The 18617-nt window shown below is 38.2% G+C and overlaps 1 protein-coding gene across 1 annotated transcript in view; it reads left to right on the forward strand.

Annotated features, from left to right (window-relative positions):
- Nucleotides 1-550, forward strand: part of LOC108754336 (transcription factor IIIB 90 kDa subunit) — an 80696-nt gene extending 80146 nt beyond the window's left edge. Inside the window, exon 17 of the mRNA XM_018496567.1 lies at nt 540-550. The gene's annotated coding sequence lies outside the window, so the exon portion shown is untranslated. The remainder of the gene's footprint in view (nt 1-539) is intronic.
- The last annotated feature ends 18067 nt before the right edge of the window (nt 551-18617 follow it).

Raw genomic sequence — 18617 nt, forward strand, 5'->3', positions numbered from 1 at the left:
CTTTAATTTTTCATGGTTTATTCAATAATTTTAAAATTGATATAATATATCCTTAAAAGTTTGTTGTACCGTACCGGGAATGAATTTTTTGATCTTCTTCCTCTGCGGCCTCTCTCTCCCAGAACACGGCCCCTCATAATTCCTTGCTGGCCTCTTATATCCCGGTTTGTCTCAAGCTGGGGCCGGTAAGGATATCTCATGAGGCCTGCTCGTTGAACATACCACCTGTATCGAGCACGTCCCCTACCATCCCTTCTTATAGAAACTAAAAATAAAATTTTCAAGAAATAATATATGTATATACACGTATATATTATATATATACATCTAGTATATAGTTTTAAGAAAGCCGCTTTCTTCAAATTGCTGGAAAAAAACCGGAAAAGTTTCGGATTTTTTCCGAAAAATTGTTTTTTTTTTAGAAAAATTACTGTTTTTGCTATGTAAAAGGCATAATAAATAACTTTTAAATTCCTTTATAAAATTAATGCGATCTATGAAGTTATGTAGCATTATTTTTATTAAAATTTTTTAGTTAGCCTTCTTTATAATAAAACTTAATCTAACCTTCCTTTAATATATGATAAAGTTTAAGTAGACAGATTTTTAACTCTAGTTTGTCACACTCTGATCTAATGATCTCCTGAAGTGTCTCTTTGTAGTTTTTTTTTATTTCAAATATTTTGCTACGAATTTAGTTTAAATCTAAATTATTTTCTAAACGTACTACAGGGTGGGCCATCTATTGGTACGTTTTTAAAAATGCGATCAAATGAGCATACATTGATATTTTTTATTAATTTTTAAAATTTTTATAAATTTTAAAATTCAAAAACGTACCAATAGATGGCCCACCCTTTATTATCATATAAATATGATGTTTAGAGTCTATATTTTTAATTCTTACATTGGTGCAACAATAAATGTTTTGTATGTTTTATTGAATATATTATGCGATCTCAATCTTTTGTACAATTTGAAAATTTCTGTTAACTTATCCTGCTGTGTACCATATATTATTTTCTTACGGAAAGAATCGAGAAGCAAACGTGGCAGGTTTTATGAGCACGCGTGAGTTTTCCAAAATAAATTTTTATACTCTTGGGAAAAAACCGAAAAATTTCCGGAAAAATTGGAAATATTGAGTTTTTTTTCCTTTAAAACTACGAGGGGTGTTCAAAAAGTAAGTTTCCCTAGTCTGCCGTTTTGCCCCAGCGCCATCTAGCGAGCTGGGACCGAACATAGTTTTAGTTTAGGATATACCGACAAGAGCGGAACTGGTCTTAGCTGCCGAAAAAATTTTTTTCATCAGTACCGGCTCGGAAACCATGGAGCTACCTGTGAAAAACGTGTCCACTTGTGAGTTGCGTGCAGTTATTCGCTTTTTAACTGCAAAAGGGCTTAATGGCAACGAAATTCACACTGAATTAGTGCATATTTATGGTGACAAATGCATGAGTGTGCAAATGGTGCGTCGGTGGCGTACATATTTTCTCGAGGGACGCGGAGAAGTTCATGATGAGCAGCGTGCAGGCAGGCCAAAAACCGCCATTACAGATGACGCAGTCGCAGCAGTCGAAAAAATCATTTTGGCGGATAGGCGCTTTACAATTGACAGAATTTTGGACTCAATGCCTCCTGAAATCGATATTTGTCGAACTTCAATCCACACAATCATAACAGATCATCTTCGTTACCGTAAAGTTTGTGCGAGGTGGGTCCCACGCCTGCTTTCAGATGATCACAAACAAAAAAGACTTCAGTCTGCAGGAAAATTTCTTGACATGCTTGAAGATGAAGGCGAAAATGTTTACTCACGCATTGTGACAGGGGATGAAACGTGGGTTCACCACACAAACCCTGAAATGAAGCGACAAAGTATGGTTTGGAAGAAATCAGAAGAGAGTGCTCCAAAAAAAGCAAAAATCCAGTATTCTGCTGGTAAGGTTATGGCCACAGTTTTTTGGGACAACGAAGGTGTTCTGTTGATTGATTTTCTTGAATCCGGTACCACGATAAATGCAGATCGTTACTGTGAAGTGCTAAATAAACTTAAAAGTGCCATTAAACGAAAGCGTCCTGGAAAATTATCGAGAAAAGTGTTGCTTTTTCACGACAATGCACGGCCTCATTCAGCAAAAAAAACACAAACCTTACTGGAAAAATTCAAATGGGAAATTTTTGATCACCCACCCTACTCTCCAGATCTCGCACCAAGTGACTTTTTTCTTTTTCCTAAGTTAAAGGAAAGTTTGGGTGGCCATCACTTCAATTCAAATGATGAAGTGAAAGACTTTGTTAAATTATTCTTTAAAAAACAGGGCACGGATTTTTATAAACAAGGTTTGTCAAAGCTTCAGAACAGATATAAAAAATGTATTCAAGTCCAAGGGGACTATGTAGAAAAATAGTTTATAAGTCAAACAATAAATACATATGTTACTTTAACCTAAAAATTGTGTTTTGCTTTTTTCCCGGAGCAGGGATACTTACTTTTTGAACATCCCTCGTATAATCTAGTATATTATACACGTTATATACGAGGTCTGTTCAAAAAGTATCGCGAATTTTGAATTTCCGCGGGTTACGTATATTTGATTTTCGATTTTTTGTGGCGTTATGTTGGTACTCATGTCTCTCACTTATGCCGACAAGTTCGGCTATTTTGAATGTTCAGTTAATTTTTGAGAGCTGCTTTGCTTGCACGTGTTTTGCAAGCTCGTTTTCCATGCTCGTCTTCGATTTTTGCCTATTCCAAAAAATAGATCAAAGATCTGTATCAAATTTTGTGTGAAAAACAAAATTAAGTGCGCGGACGCATTCCGAATGTTGGCATATGGTGAAGCTACCTTGGACCGAAGCAACGTTTATCGGTGGAGAACAAAATGTTCTCAGAGGGCCGAGAAGATGTGAACGACGAAGAACGTGCCGAACGCCCGAGCACGTCAACAACAGACGACAACATTGATGAAGTGAAGAAAATAGTATTGGCCAATCGTCGAATCACCGTTAGAGAGGTTGCTGAGGACCTAAACATATCGATTGGCTCGTGCCATTCGATTTTTACCAATGATTTGGGCATGAGACGGGTCGCCGCGAAATTCGTACCAAAATTGCTCAATTTCGACCAAAAACAGCATCGCATTAACATTGCTAAGGAGGCTATTGGACTCTGTCCGCGACGACCCAAATTTGCTCCAGAGGGTCATAACTGGTGACGAATCATGGGTTTATGGTTATGACGTGGAAACCAAAGCTCAATCATCCCAATGGAAGCTGCCGCACGAGCCATAAAGACGGCATCGAAGGAGGAGCTGAACAAGATCACAAAAAATAATTTTTTGAAGTGCTTCGAGGATTGGAAAAAACGTTGACACAAGTGTATAATATCTGATGGGGATTACTTTGAAGGGGACAAAATAGATATTCATGAATAAATAAATAATTTTTTAAAAAACACAAAATTCACGATACTTTTTAAACAGACCTCGTATATATATATATACCGCTAGCTTGATGCTGCTGCGTTTGCTGCTGCTGCAGCTCTTGCTGTTGTTGCTACTGATTACTTTGCAGCAGCAAATTAATTTAATTGTTGCTGCATTTGCTGCAGCTGCTGTGGTACTGTCACTCTCTGCAGCTTTCATGGTTCTACCATTAATAGTATAAATACATATTTCACATACAATAATTAAGAATTATATTAATATTCATAATATAATATGGCTCAAGTAATAAAATTAAAAAAAGTATGTTGAAAAGGGTTATAAGCCAAAATAAAAAATTTAATATATGAGTTAAAATAAGCGAATTTGAAAAGATTCTCTAAGTTTTAATATTCATTTTAATGTAGTCTATTTATCTTTGCTTTAACTCATATATTAAACTTTTTATTTTGGGCTCGTAGCCCTTCTCAACATATTTTTATTTAATTTTATTATTTGAGCCATATACTTTTATTTAATTGTATTAATATAATATTATCAATATTATAAGATTTATCTTATAATCTTATTGTACAAAAAAATGCGTTTTATTCATAATAATGTTCATCAAAATCAATAAAAGATTGTGCAAAAATTATGCCCGAATATTGCCAATAAACTAATAATTTTGAAATGACATGATCGAATACAAATTACAATTTAATATTTAAAATCAATATTGGACAGTAATGAGAATACCCAGCACACAGTATTTCGGAAATATTTAAAAAACGTTTGTAAATATTTATAAGACTTATTCTTGAGGCTTCCACGGGTGCTTTCTATATAAAAGTTATGCGTTTCGCGGGTTTTCTCCGTGTCCAGATCCATTCTTGAAATGCCAACGTTTCATGAAGGCCACTTCATCAGGGCGAGGAGCAGCCTGATACTAAGCTGTTCCTCCGGGCTCGTTCCTTTTTATATTACGCTACTTGTTGGAGTGATCGGAGGAAAGAAAAGAATTAGGGTGAGGGGGGGGGGAGGAATTGGTCGGTCTTCAATAACCGGGAGAATGGTTTTCCATATTTTATTTATGTTGTAGCCATTATCTCTATTTAGATTGTTACGGTGTTTTTGTATCTCTATAGCTTCTCTATACTTTCTTGGAAAGTATGAAGTAATGTTGGCTACTGTGATCGTGTTCTGATAATGCTAACTGTGTGACGTGTTTTAGCCCGACATCACGTTGGTGTTCTTTTATCCGTAGGTTGACCATTCTCCCGGTTTCTTCAATGTATACTTGCCCGTAGGAATAAGGTATTTTGTATATTCCTGCGGAGCTGAGTAGTCTTTAATCTTTAAGATTTCTTAAGATTTGTTCTATCTTTTTGGGTGGTTTAAAGATAGTTCGGATATTCTGTTTGTTTAATATCCTACCAATCTGATCTGTTGTTCCTTTTACGAGTACATATAGGAGAATGGATAGAATCTTTTCGTCTGGTTGTGTGTCAGAGACCATTGTCTTATCTGCATGTTTATTGATTGTTTTGATTATATTTTGTTTGTCGTATCCGTTTTTCTGTAAAGCTAGTTTTAAGTGGTTGAATCTGTCTGTAGATGTTCTTTGTCAGCGTTGGAGAAAGCTCTATGTACAAGTGAGTTGATTGCAGACTGTTTCTGTAATGGGTGGTGGTGCGACTCGGCATGTAGGTATCTATCTATGTGTGTTAGTTTTCTGTACACTTGATGGCCTAAAGTACCGTCAGCTTTCTTAGAGACAAGAACATATAGGAAGCGGAGTTTTCCGTTTTCCTCTATGTCTATAGTGAAGTGAATATTTGGATGTTGATTGTTGAGGAAAATAAGGAATTTACGGAGTTCGGCTCTGCCGTATCTCCATATCACGAATGTGTCGTCTACATAACGGAACTAAACTTCTGGTTTCTTAAGTGTTTTCCTGGGGGCCTCTTTTTCAAAATACTCCATGAAGATGTTGGCAATTACAGGAGAAATAGGAGAGTCCATTGCTGCCCCTGAAGTTTGTTCATAAAATTGATTGTTATAGGAGAAGTAAGTGGTTGTTAAGCAGTGCTCTATTAGTGGGATGAGATCGGAGGGGACTTTGTGTGAAGCCTTTATTATGTTTAATGTGTCTTTTATTGGAACTTGTGTGAAAAGAGATTCTACGTCGAAACTTACAAACAAGTCTGTGGGACATAATCGGATTTTTTGAATCTTTTTTATAAAATCGGTTGAGTTGGTTATGTGTGATTCTGATTTTCCAGTAAGGTTGTAGTGTTTGTGTCAAGAAGCGGGATAAGTTGTATGTCGGGGAGTGTATGGCGCTGACAATCGGTCTGAGGGAGATGTTTGATTTGTGTACTTTTGATAGTCCGTATAGTCTTGGTGGAAGAGGATTTGTGGGTTTTAATGTTGATTTGGTTTTACTGGGAATGTTGTTTCTCTCCACTAGGATCTTGATGTTTTGTGCGATTGTATTAGTTGGATCTTTGTCAAGCTTTTTGTATGCTTTGTCCGAAAGAAGGTTCTTTATCTTTTTCTTATAGTCTGATGTGTTCATGACTACTGTCGTGTTGCCTTTGTCGGCTGGAAGCATGATGTCTGTGTTCTTGTTAAGATCTTGGAGAGCCAATCGCTCTTGTCTAGTGATGGTAGGCGGAGGGGGTTTGGTTTTGGAAAGGATATTGGTTACCTGTCTGCGGATATTATCTGCTTATTCTGATGGGAGTCGGTAGATGATTGACTCTATTTGGCTGATAATCTCTTCCTTTGGAATCTTTCTAGGTCACTGCGAAGTTAGGGCCTTTGGCAAGGGCAGATATAGTGTCTTGAGACAAGTCTTTGTTGGATAGGTTCTTGACGTTAAGTAGAGAGGGTTGTGGATTTTTGTAAGAGACAAGGTTTATGTATTTCTGTTTCTGTTTTTCAGAGGATTGTGTGTGTGTGTGTCTTCATGGCTTGTTCGTATGTAATAGGATCTAGGATTTGCCAGATATCATGCCGCAACGTGGTGGATAGGATCAGATGGAATTTAAAGGTTTTATGGGAGATTTGGGCTATTTGTGACTTGTGAAGTGGATGCGTTCTTTGGTGAGGATGAGGCTAGTTTTATAAAGGATGTTTTTAGATTTGTGAGTTCCTAGGTGGTCCTTGAGTTGTAGGAATTTTGGGATGATGTTATTATCCCTGCAGCGTTTTAGAAATGCCAAATTTGATAGTTTTTTAGCTAAGGAAGACCTGAATTTGCTGAAAGTGTTTACTTTAGCAAAGATACTCTCCCCGTAAAGGTATTTAATAATATTCTTCAAGCTTCCACGGGTGCTTTCTGTATAAAAGTTATGCGTTTCGCGAGTTTTCTCAAAGAAAGAATCGGTCAGTCCTCAATATTACTTCATACTTACATTATTTCATACTTTCCAAGGAAGTATAGAGAAGTCATAGAAATACAGAAACATCCTAACAATCTAAATAGAAATAATGGCTACAACATAAATAAGATGTGGAAGGTCACTCTCCCGGTTATTGAGGACTGACCGATTCCTCCTCTCTTCTTTCTCCCCTCTCCCCCTCATCCACAATTCTCTTCTTTCCCACCACCACTCCAACAAGTAGCGTATAAAAAAACGGCCCAAAGGAACAGCTCAGTATCAGGCTGCTCTTCGCTCTGATGAAGTGGACATCACATGCACGGACTAGAATCCTTATAAGAAAGTCGCGTCAATGGCTGCGTTCAGCGGATTCAACAATTGAATAAGCGCTCGCTGCTATTGACGTTTTCTTCCAGATCTAAAATGCTGATTGGATGATCTAAAAGAATAATAGCGAGTGTTCACTCAACTGCTGAGTCTGCTGAACGCAGCCAATATGAAATAAAATGGCGTCTAATAGGGCGTCTAATAATCTATCTTCTCTTTAGAGACGGGCTCTAGACTCTTTACTACATAGAGCGTAGAGTCACGGTGAAAATTTTGATTAATAAAATGATGAAATTATTTTAGATGTATCAAAATTATAAATAAGTAAACTTATACATTATTATAAAGGTTTTGAATTAAAAATATAAAAAAATATAAATATTATGTGGTAGCAAAGCGTCGAAGGTGACATTCTAACCTTGTCATCAATCATAAGTTTAACGTCTTCTTCGTAGAAAATATGATTAAGGCTGATATTCATAGTCGAGTCTTATTTCAAGATCGTCTTAAATAATGTCTTAAGACGCTAATGTAGCCTTCTGATTGATTTGTGACTTCTTAAGACCGTACTTAAGACGTCTTGAATATAAGATCTGACTACCGGCCTAAAAAGGCGGTTAAAATTACCAGTATATAGCAATTTGATGATAGCAAGACATTTTATTAAAAAATAAAAGTATTGTTAAATAAAAATTATTTCATTACTGTTTCGTATCATTACTATTTGAATTCCAAAAGTGTAAAATTAGTTCAGCTATAGAAAACAGATCTACTTCTGTCAATATTTTGTAATTTAACATAAATTCTATTTGTCAATATTATATGATTTAACGTAAATTCTACTTTCACAATTTTTAAAATCTAAATCATCGCATTCACGATACTCAAAGTGAGGATATAGTAGCATTGATGATTGGTTCCGCTATTTTACTTCAAAGTCAATAAAAATTTTGACAAGATTGATGCTCTCTTGTAGGGACTCTAGCAGGCCAGTGACCAATTCACGTTACTAAGCACTTTTTAATAGAATTAATTGATTTAAATGCAATTATTAAGTAAATCCGTTGAAAAAATAAAAATATTGATGAAATGTGCATAGAAAGTTAATATATTTAAAAAAGTTCATATTAAAGTTTATTTATCTAGCCCGTGCCGCTTACCGCACTACATGTAATCGCACCCTCACATCAAAATACCCAGACAACACATTGAGACATAAGACGTTTTATATCTCTCTTTTGGATAATTTCTGTTGTCTGGGTAGGGTGCTCTACGATTTTTTATTTTTCGTTTTAAATTAATATTTTAGCATTAAAAATAATAGTTACAATAAAAGTTGTTAAAAATCGTTAAATAATTTTTTTAATGAGTTTAAATTGGACCATTATTTGAAACACTCCATATTTCTCGCACTGTCATGGCGTCATTCTGACGTCACGGTTCAGTAAGTGGTTTGACAGTTACATTTGAAAAGCATTAGAAATGAGAGGAAAAATGGAGAAAGTGGAAGAAATCATGAAAAAACACAGTTATAAGTGGTGTTTCATTTCTTTGTATAAAAAATACAACTATTTCTATGCCCTCTAAGCTTTTTGTATCGGTGCCAAAAGATATTATTAGAAAGAAATCGTTTGAAATCGCCAGATGGAGCGATGCTCCGACTGTGTCACTTACTTCATCATTTTGTTGTGAAAACCATTCTAATGTAAATAATATCTAAATATAAATTTCTGTATGTTTGTATAAAAGTATAAATATATAATAATATTCTGTTATAACTGCAAGAAGATATAGAAAACTACATGAGGGTTCGCTCCAGGTGCATCTATACGAATGAAGCAAGAAGTTCTTCCACATATATTTGATTGCCAATCTAGGAGAGTACTGCCATACAAAACCAGTTCGTCCATTTTGAAATGACAGAAAATGGAAATTTTAGGTAGAATCAATTTCCTTTGAATCGATATCAACTGAATCCGTTGCAATTACCGAGTTAATGTATACAGAGCTAATATTGATAAAATAGTAATAGTATCATTAATAATTATTGGATATATTGAGAATACAAGTATTTGAGTTCAGCGCGTTTCTGTACTCGAGTGTACAGACTAATACTTTTATGCGTGACTGTACTGTACTCGACTCAAGCGCGGCTCGGAAAACTTCGACTCTCATCGTAATTAACCGATATCCGTTTAAGTGATCTCTCTCGCAGTCTCTACTTGAATTCCGAAATGAGAGGACAGCACGCTCGCGGATTATAAAATTTACTTTTCAATAAATTACGTTCATTTATAAGTTTCTACTTAATTACTGGCTCAACCCATCCAACCACGCTCTGCTAACAAGAAGTCTTATCAGGTTGTGGGCCCAGTTAACGGTCAACTAAACTGCGTGAGTGTTGAGCGAATCTTCGGCGAGTATCACGTGGCGCAAAACGGAAGTTGGCCATTGTTCAAGTGCTGAAAGTTAACATGTCGGAAACGTGCAAGTTGAAAAACTCAAATCCGCGATGTCAGTCGGCATCTCCGTAAAAAGCATAAAGCCATTCGACGGTACGAATTTCCAGGGCTGGAAAGCTCAAGTAAATGCGTTATTCGTAATGAACGACGTTCTTGATGTCGTTGATGGCACAAGAGCAGAGCCTGCCGAGGGAGAAGGACAAGCGGCCGAGGTGAAGAGAAACGTGAAAGACGATGCAACGGCGAGATTTATAATCCTGTCGAATCTCGACGAGACTCAACAAGTGTGTGTGCTCTCGTGTACTTCCGCAAAAGAAATGTGGGACAAACTATGTTTGATTCATGAACAAAAGACAGTGACAAACAAGCTGGGTCTGCTGCAGAAATTTCATGCTTATCGGATGAGCGAATCGGACACGGCGACTCAGCACGTAGCCAGGGTGACAAACATGGCGTGTCAACTTAAGGACATCGGAGAGAACGTATCGGACGCCACAATTATAGCGAAAATTCTCTCAAGCTTGACTACAAAGTTCAGTACATTGCAGGTCGCCTGGGACAGTGTGGACCCAGAACGACAGACTCTCGATAATCTACAAGAAAGGCTGATCAGAGAGGATACCAGGCTCAACGGTGACGAAGAGAAGTCGGAAGCACTGACCGCGACAGCCAAAAATCGAAGCACCAAAGAAACAAAAGGTGCTAAGAACAAAAAACCCGAAAATAAAAAGGAAACGAAGGAAGTGCAGTGCTACAAATGTCAAGAGATGGGACATATCGCGAGACAATGTCGAAACAAGCGGAAGCTACGAGATGACGGCAACAAACCTCGTGACTGCGCATTTGTAGTCGAATCAGGTAAAAGTTCGGACAAATCGATCTTGAAAAGCGCGGGAAACGCAAGTAAGCTCTGGACACAAAGTCACATAATGACGGCCGATCCAAGCGATGTCTGGCTGATCGACAGCGGTGCATCGAGGCACCTAACTTACCGACGCGACTGGTTGACTGACTACAAAACAGATGGTACTGGCGCAACGATATCACTCGGTGATAATCAAATCTGCAATGTCGCCGGCGAAGGCACGGTGCGAATCAAAAGGCTCATCGACGGTGTTTGGCAAGACGCACGAATTGAAAAAGTGTTACACGTGCCGAAATTGCGCAAAAATTTATTCTCGGTCGGAATGTGCACAAAGAAAGGATTCGGCGTGCAATTCAAAAATAATTACGCCGAAGTTGTGCGTGATGGCAAGGTGCTCGCGATAGGTGCAAAGCAAGGCAACGACGTGTATCGCATGATCTTCAAGGTCACGAAACAAGGGAGCGTCGAAGAAGCGAACATAGCTACAACAAACTTAACCGTGTGGCATGAACGACTAGGACACGTCGGAAAGCGCGCGATTCGCGAATTAGCGAAAAAAGGACTTGTAAGTGGAGTATCGTTTACGGACAAAAATGACGTTTTCTGTGAACCGTGTCAAATGGGGAAATTGCACAGACTGCCATTCAATAAGAAAGTGGAGCGAAACACGAAAATTAAACCCGGAGAAAAAATTCACTCTGATGTCTGCGGGCCGATGTCAACGAACTCTGTGGGTGGATCAAGATACTTTCTAACCTTCAAGGACGAAGCGACCGGATACCGACACGTATACTTTATGAAGAAGAAATCCGAGGTTCACCTGAAATTCAAAATTTTTGAAAAAATGATAGAGAACAAATTCGGTCGAAAAATAAAAACGCTTCGTTCGGATAATGGTCGGGAATTCCTTAACAAAGAAATGAACGAATATCTCGAGAAATGTGGAATCCATCAGGAGAAAACGGCACCGTACAATCCGGAGCAAAACGGGAGAGCCGAACGCGACAATCGGACGATAGTCGAAAGTGCGCGAACGATGTTAATCGCGAAGAGTCTACCACTGACTCTATGGGCAGAAGCGGTAAATTGTGCAGTATACGTTCTTAATCGAACCGTGTGGACGACTGGTACAGTAACACCGTACGAAGCGTGGACTGGGAAAGTCCCAAATCTGAAGCATCTTCGAATCTTCGGCTCAGACGCGTACGTGCACACTCCCAAACAGTTTACGCAGAAATTCGATGCTCGAGCGAGTAAACAGATCTTCGTTGGTTACACGGAAGAATCGACGAATTACCGAGTATACAATCCGAAAACGAAAAGGGTCAGTGTAGCTCGCAATGTCATATTTAATGAGAAAGTCGGCAAACCTCTGGCGGAAACGAATCCAATGGAGGAAGAAAATGAAATAATACTTCCACTACCAAAAGCCGAGAACGAAGAAGAGAACGGGGGCATCGGCCAAGAACAAGCAGAAGTGGAAAACGAACAAGAGGCCTGCGAACAAGAGGATACGTCGGACCTGGAAAATCAAAGAGCTCTAAGAAATCGCTCGACAATTCAAGTACCGAGTAGGTACCGGCATGATGCATATGTGGCCGAGTACATCGTACCACAAACATATGAAGAAGCGAAGAATAGCACCGAAGCCGCGCAGTGGGCGAGTGCTATTCAAGACGAACTTCAAGCTCACGAAGAAAGTAGCACTTGGAAACTCGAAAAAAGGACGCCGGAAATGAAGCTAATCGACTCGAAATGGGTTTTTCGGGTGAAAAAAGATGCCGACGGGAAGCTGCATCGATTCAAGGCACGGTTGTGTGCGAGAGGCTTCATGCAAAGAAGGGGGATCGACTTCAACGAAACATTCTCTCCAGTTGTAAGGTACGATTCGTTGAGAATACTGCTAGCAATAATCACCTCGAAAAATCTTGAAGTAATGCAGTTTGACGTCCAAACCGCATTCTTGTACGGAAAATTGGAAGAGACAATCTTCATGCAAATTCCGGAAGGATTGAAGATAGAAGAAGATCCAAGAAATGTCGTGTGCAAGCTCCAAAGGTCCCTCTACGGTCTAAAGCAGGCTCCAAGGTGTTGGAACCTGAGGTTCACAAGTTTTCTGAGTGAGTTCAATCTAAAAGAGTGCGATGCGGATAAGTGCGTGTTTACCGGGAAATACAAAAACGACGAAGTGTATCTGGCGCTGTTCGTCGATGATGGGCTAGTAGCCTCAAAAAACGTAGAGACGCTTAAGAAAATAATTCAACGACTGAGCGAAACGTTTAAAATAACGGTCGAGGATTCAAATGTTTTCGTCGGGTTGCAAATCGAACGCGATAAAAGAAATAAACGGCTAATTATTCATCAGAGCGAATACACGCGGAAAATAATTGAAAAGTTCGGAATGGCGGAAGCGAAACCAGCAAATGTGCCAGCAGATCCGCACGCAGCACTATCTCCTAGCGAGGAGAACGACGAAAAATCCAGCAGTGTGCCGTATCGCGAAGCAGTCGGGTCGCTAGTCTTTTTAGCTGCTGTATCGAGACCGGACATCGCGTTCGCGGTAAACTCCGTGAGCAAGTATTTGAGCAATCATAATGCTGCGCACTGGCGAGCAGTAAAGCGAATATTCGCGTATCTAAAAAGCACAATCGACTACGGTATCGAATACTCAAGCGGCGGCAGCAATGTAGAATTGATAGGTTTCTCAGACGCCGATTACGCCGGAGATATCGAGACGCGAAGATCCACGACAGGATACGTTTTCTGTCTCGCAAACGGAGCTGTCACGTGGTCGTCGCAGCGGCAACGACTGGTGACGTTAAGTACCACGGAAGCCGAATACGTGGCAGCATCAACAGCAACACGAGAAGCGATTTGGATTAGGAAGTTGTTATCCGACATCGGATATCCTTGCGACAAAGAAACAACTCTATACGTCGATAACCAAAGTGCAATTCAGTTAGTCAGGAACCCGGTATTTCATAAAAGAACGAAACATATCGACATCCATTTTCACTTCGTTCGCGAAAAAGTAAATGAGAAGGAGATTATAGTCGAGTACGTTCCGTCCGAAAATCAACGCGCGGACATATTCACAAAGGCGTTGCCGCGAGATCGTTTCAAAAGCATATGTAATAAGTTAAACATTATAACGATTCACGAGAAACGCTTGAACGGCGGCAGTATTGAGAATACAAGTATTTGAGTTCAGCGCGTTTCTGTACTCGAGTGTACAGACCAATACTTTTATGCGTGACTGTACTGTACTCGACTCAAGCGCGGCTCGGAAAACTTCGACTCTCATCGTAATTAACCGATATCCGTTTAAGTGATCTCTCTCGCAGTCTCTGCTTGAATTCCGAAATGAGAGGACAGCACGCTCGCGGATTATAAAATTTACTTTTCAATAAATTACGTTCATTTATAAGTTTCTACTTAATTACTGGCTCAACCCATCCAACCACGCTCTGCTAACAAGAAGTCTTATCAGGATACGTGCTTTCTTACGTACTTAGCAAACAAGAATGGATTGAAATGGATTAAAATAGATTCAGATTTTCAGAAATACGGATTCATGAATGTTAAAATGAATCCTTTTCAATCCTGAATGCATTTTTATTTATTTATAAGAATTGCATAAAGCCTTTTCAATTCTGAATGCATTTATAGAAATTACATAGACTATATCTCTAAGCCTCTCTTTCAATCTAAAAATAATATTAACATTTTCTGTGCATCGTGAATACTACTCAGTTCAGAATTGTGAATTGTGAGTAGGATTAATTTCAGGTATAATTATTATAAATGTCTTAGAAATAAAATTTGTAATCCTTAAATATGGATGTTTTTTTTTTCGAATATTAAACTAGAGTGTCAGCTCGAATCCAATCCATTTCAATCTATTCAATCCATTTTCATGGATTTGAAGTACGTAATAAAACAATTTTAATCCATTTTAATTCATTCTCGTTTGCTGTGTAATATTGTACATGAAAATTATTAATTATTAATCTACAGATGAACTGTCAACTTCAAAAGACCATATACCTATTGTCGAGATGGATTAGAACGAAGCTGAGATATCACGAGCATAGATACAGTATACGCTTTATTGTTCATCCGATGCTCAGGACAAATTTTTCCACGGACGTGACATGTATTTCCTTCTCTTTTTAATTCTACATAGCTAACTGCTGAATCACCATAATTTTCACTTTTAGCTCTGTATTGAAGTCGCGCGCGGGATTTTATCGGGGACGGACGTTTTTGATGTTACTTTTTCCCGAGTATTGCATCGCTCTCATAATCGTTCTTCTCAAAACGAACTAGCAGCTTGATCTGCCTTGTGCTATCCTTTACTTTATTTTTTCTTCCTTAATTAATGGTTTATTGTGCGCGATATTTATTGGGGACGTTTTCGGAGAGACCCATGAGTGAATCCTGCGGACGAGTGGGAGGGCCCGAACACCCTCCTTCTCCTTGTTAGGACTCTCATAATAAGAATATTATCCCATTGCAGGACTTCGAACAATTCATGCAAGGCAAATTTGGTAAATTCATCAAAGCTGGTGGTGATTCTGGCCTGTCTTCCGCCTCGTCATCAGTATCTAATTCCTCGGTAATAATAATAATTCCACCTGACGTGTTCAAACACAATCAATTTCGATGGCATGGAAATCCAGCGACACGCTGTGAATACACAACTTCTTCCTTTAACAAAAACGTTAGCACGCCTACATCGTCATCGTCGTCACTCGGCTCGCAACAGGTGTCTATGGAAGTTATTGTTCGATAGGCGCTCAGATTCAACTAATACAGAAACGGGTAAGCGTCCTAATAAAGGCTCGAAGCAAAAGATCAATCCAGGCAGCTCGTCATCCACGACGACCAATGACAATAATTCTCAGCAAAATAAATCCAAGACCTCAAATGATGTCGCTTGCAATAGGTAGAACTGACTGTGAAGATATGGTAGAATTGACTGTTCGCCTTTTATCGTACACATTCATACAAATACGGACAACATCACAAAAGCTTTTAAGATTATGATGAAAAGGCAAGTATCTAAGCTCACACCGATATCTGTTCGATGAAAAAGATAAATAGGGGCAAAATGCGTTCTGCTATCTCCGTACTGGTTGAAAATGCTGAAATAGGCAAGCATGGTTTAACGACGTTCATTCCAACTCACCACACAATCCGTTCTGGTATAATTAGAGATGTACCGGTATCGATAACAGATGAGGATCTCAAATCAGATTTACGCTCAACAAGTAAAATAATTTTGAGATTGATAGGCTCATTGAGATTAATAGGCTCCATAAGCGCAGCATTAGAAATGGTAAGTCGAATACGTCTCTTCGACAACCATCAAATTCGCCGGGCAAGTACTGCCAAAATATGTTACTTTGTATTACGATTTACATGGAATTTCCCCATTTATCCCAAGAGTAAAATCATGTTTCTCTTGCTTAGAATTAGACATATAGGGAAATACTGTTAGGGCAGCCCTCGATGCAAGCTGTGAGGGAAAAAAATCGAACGAAAGTATCACGGGAGATCGATATCAATTACAATTAAACCTTCTGAATAAAGCATTGTTGGAAAAAAGGTCATCAGTAGCCAGCAATCGACGCAAAGTTATGCTTTTGCATGACAACGCTCTCAATCACTCGTTGCAAAAGCCGTCAAGGAAACACTGATGCAGCTCGAGTGGGAAGCGGTATAAAGTTCGAAACTTGCCCCTTGCGGTTCTCCCACACCCAGCGTATTCACCAAACTTAGCTTCTTCAGACTATTACTTGTTCCGATCAATGCAGCACGGCTTGATGGATACACTTTAGAAATTACGAGGATGTGCGGAAATGGATCGATGAATGGATTGCTTCAAAAAACCAATTGTTCTATCGTCGCGGAATCCACTTATTGTCACAAATGGGAAAACATAGCAAAAAGGTATAGCTAGCAAAGACAAATACTTTGATTGATGCATTTTTTGTTTTTGATATCGAGATAAATGAGAAGTTACCATATTATCAGACAAAGTATACTTCATGCGGTCTCATCCCATAACTCCAAGAATATCAGCTATCTTATCCATGAAATCAAGAATAGTTTAAGTTAGATGACTCTTCAAGGTCTGGATTCCCAGCCACAAGGGTATCCACGGCAATGAAAAAATCGCCAATGAAGCTGCCTTACATGGACATCGCCCCAGGTTCAAAGTGCCTTTTCAAGATTTCCCTTATCCAAAAGCACTCCCAACATTAAGTTCCGAGCATACTTAAATTGTTCTGCTGCTACCAAGGAGTAATTGTATGATACTTTCCATAGAAATAGCTCTCCCAAGCCTTGATTCCACAATAAAAAACTGAAAAGAAAGGAGGTAGTTACTATCTCTAGAATCCGATCGAACCATTATAACCTAGCTCACAGCTTGCATCGCAAAGGTATCATTGGGTCTCTGGAATGTTCCTGCGGAGATCCTAGATAGGATATTAATCACATTCTTTTCTATTGCAACCTACGTATTGGCAAATCTCGTAAACTAAGAGTATACCTTAAGAAGTATTTCCCTATGCACCCCATTGACATCCATACCATGATAAAAGATCCGCGATAACTACGCTCTGCCATCTCATCTGTACTTACTTAAAGTCCCTAATCTCTCATCCCTAAAAATCTCGATATTTATTTTTCCCAACAAATATACTTTTTACAACGGGAGCGGGAGAAATCTTAATTTCTTCGCTTCCTCCCAGGTGGCAGGCGCGCCTGGCTGTTTCAGATTGAACACATTGTTGTCGTTTGTATCTGACCGGAATCGCCGTCATTCCGATGGCGAGAGCCATACCAAATTAGAAGAAGAAAAAGTCAGCTCTGTACTAAAAATTGACATAAAAGTTAGGTCATGTTACATTGTCAGGTTGTTAAACAATGCATCTTCATTTAAGTATCTTCTTATGTTCTACATTTATTTTTAAATATCATTGTTAGCCAGTTATAATTTTATATACATATGTATTATTGTAATTGTATTAACTAATCTAAAATGTTTACTTACTGTTTTGTTTTCACACTACGAGTTTCTGCGACATTAAATACATCATTTTCGGCAAAAAAATGCAAAACCATAACACTTTCGGTAAATTATCCAATGCCTTAATGAAACCCACGTCATTTATTTTTGACATACTGTTAATTTAATGAAAAATAAAATAATTTGTATGTTTTACTGTACTAAAAATTTGAATTTACCAAACCGTGACGTCACACGCGACTCTAACCAATCATAGCTCTTTTTGTCCCCACTTCTTTTATTGCCATTTTCAATAATTTTTATTAAAATATTGCATTATTAAAATCATATTAAAGATATTTCCTGCAACTCAAACAATAGTAAAGTTTATCTAAAAAAAATTTATCTGAACATTTTTTTTTTAAATAATATCCTATTGGAGCAACAGATTTGTCGCTCATTATCCAGTTGCTGAAATTTTGTAGTTTGAACAGTTTCAACTACAAGCGTTAAACTCTCAAACGCTTTTGATAGTGTTGACACATTATCGATCGTGTTGACTATCGTTGACTGCGATATATTATACATAATCTAATTAATTTTTTTTATTGCTGATCCAGATAAAAGATTCGATGCAATCAAAATAATCTAATAACTCTTTAATTCAGGGTATTAATATTGCAAATAATACATGAAAAATACGAACAATATATGAAATCTATCGCTCAAATGTCAAATTTAACGCTGTTTGCCCTTTTTCATATATAAAATTGTCGCTCTAATAGTTTTGCGACAAAAGTCGTCACATGATCTTTTTTGTCGCTGAAATAGCTAGTTTGAGCACCTCGTGAAAATGCACCTTTATGTTAACGCCAAAAATGAGCGTCGAGCGTCAGCATGAAAAAGCTCCCTAATACTGAAACATGGCATTCTTCCGGTTTTGTGTCTCAACTCTCACTAGAATGATTCTACTTACGACTACACTTATGACTATTATAAAATAGGCTTAAGCGGGGAGCACAGACTTGCATAACGCACAACACATAATGCATAAAAAAATGAACCAATCAAAGTTCCTTATTTCCTTCCTTTTCATAAAATAAAAGATTCTGATTTTCTTGTGCTTTATAT

The sequence above is a fragment of the Trachymyrmex septentrionalis genome, unplaced genomic scaffold, assembly GCF_001594115.1.
Source record: "Trachymyrmex septentrionalis isolate Tsep2-gDNA-1 unplaced genomic scaffold, Tsep1.0 scaffold79, whole genome shotgun sequence".
NCBI classification, from domain to species: Eukaryota; Metazoa; Arthropoda; class Insecta; order Hymenoptera; family Formicidae; genus Trachymyrmex; species Trachymyrmex septentrionalis.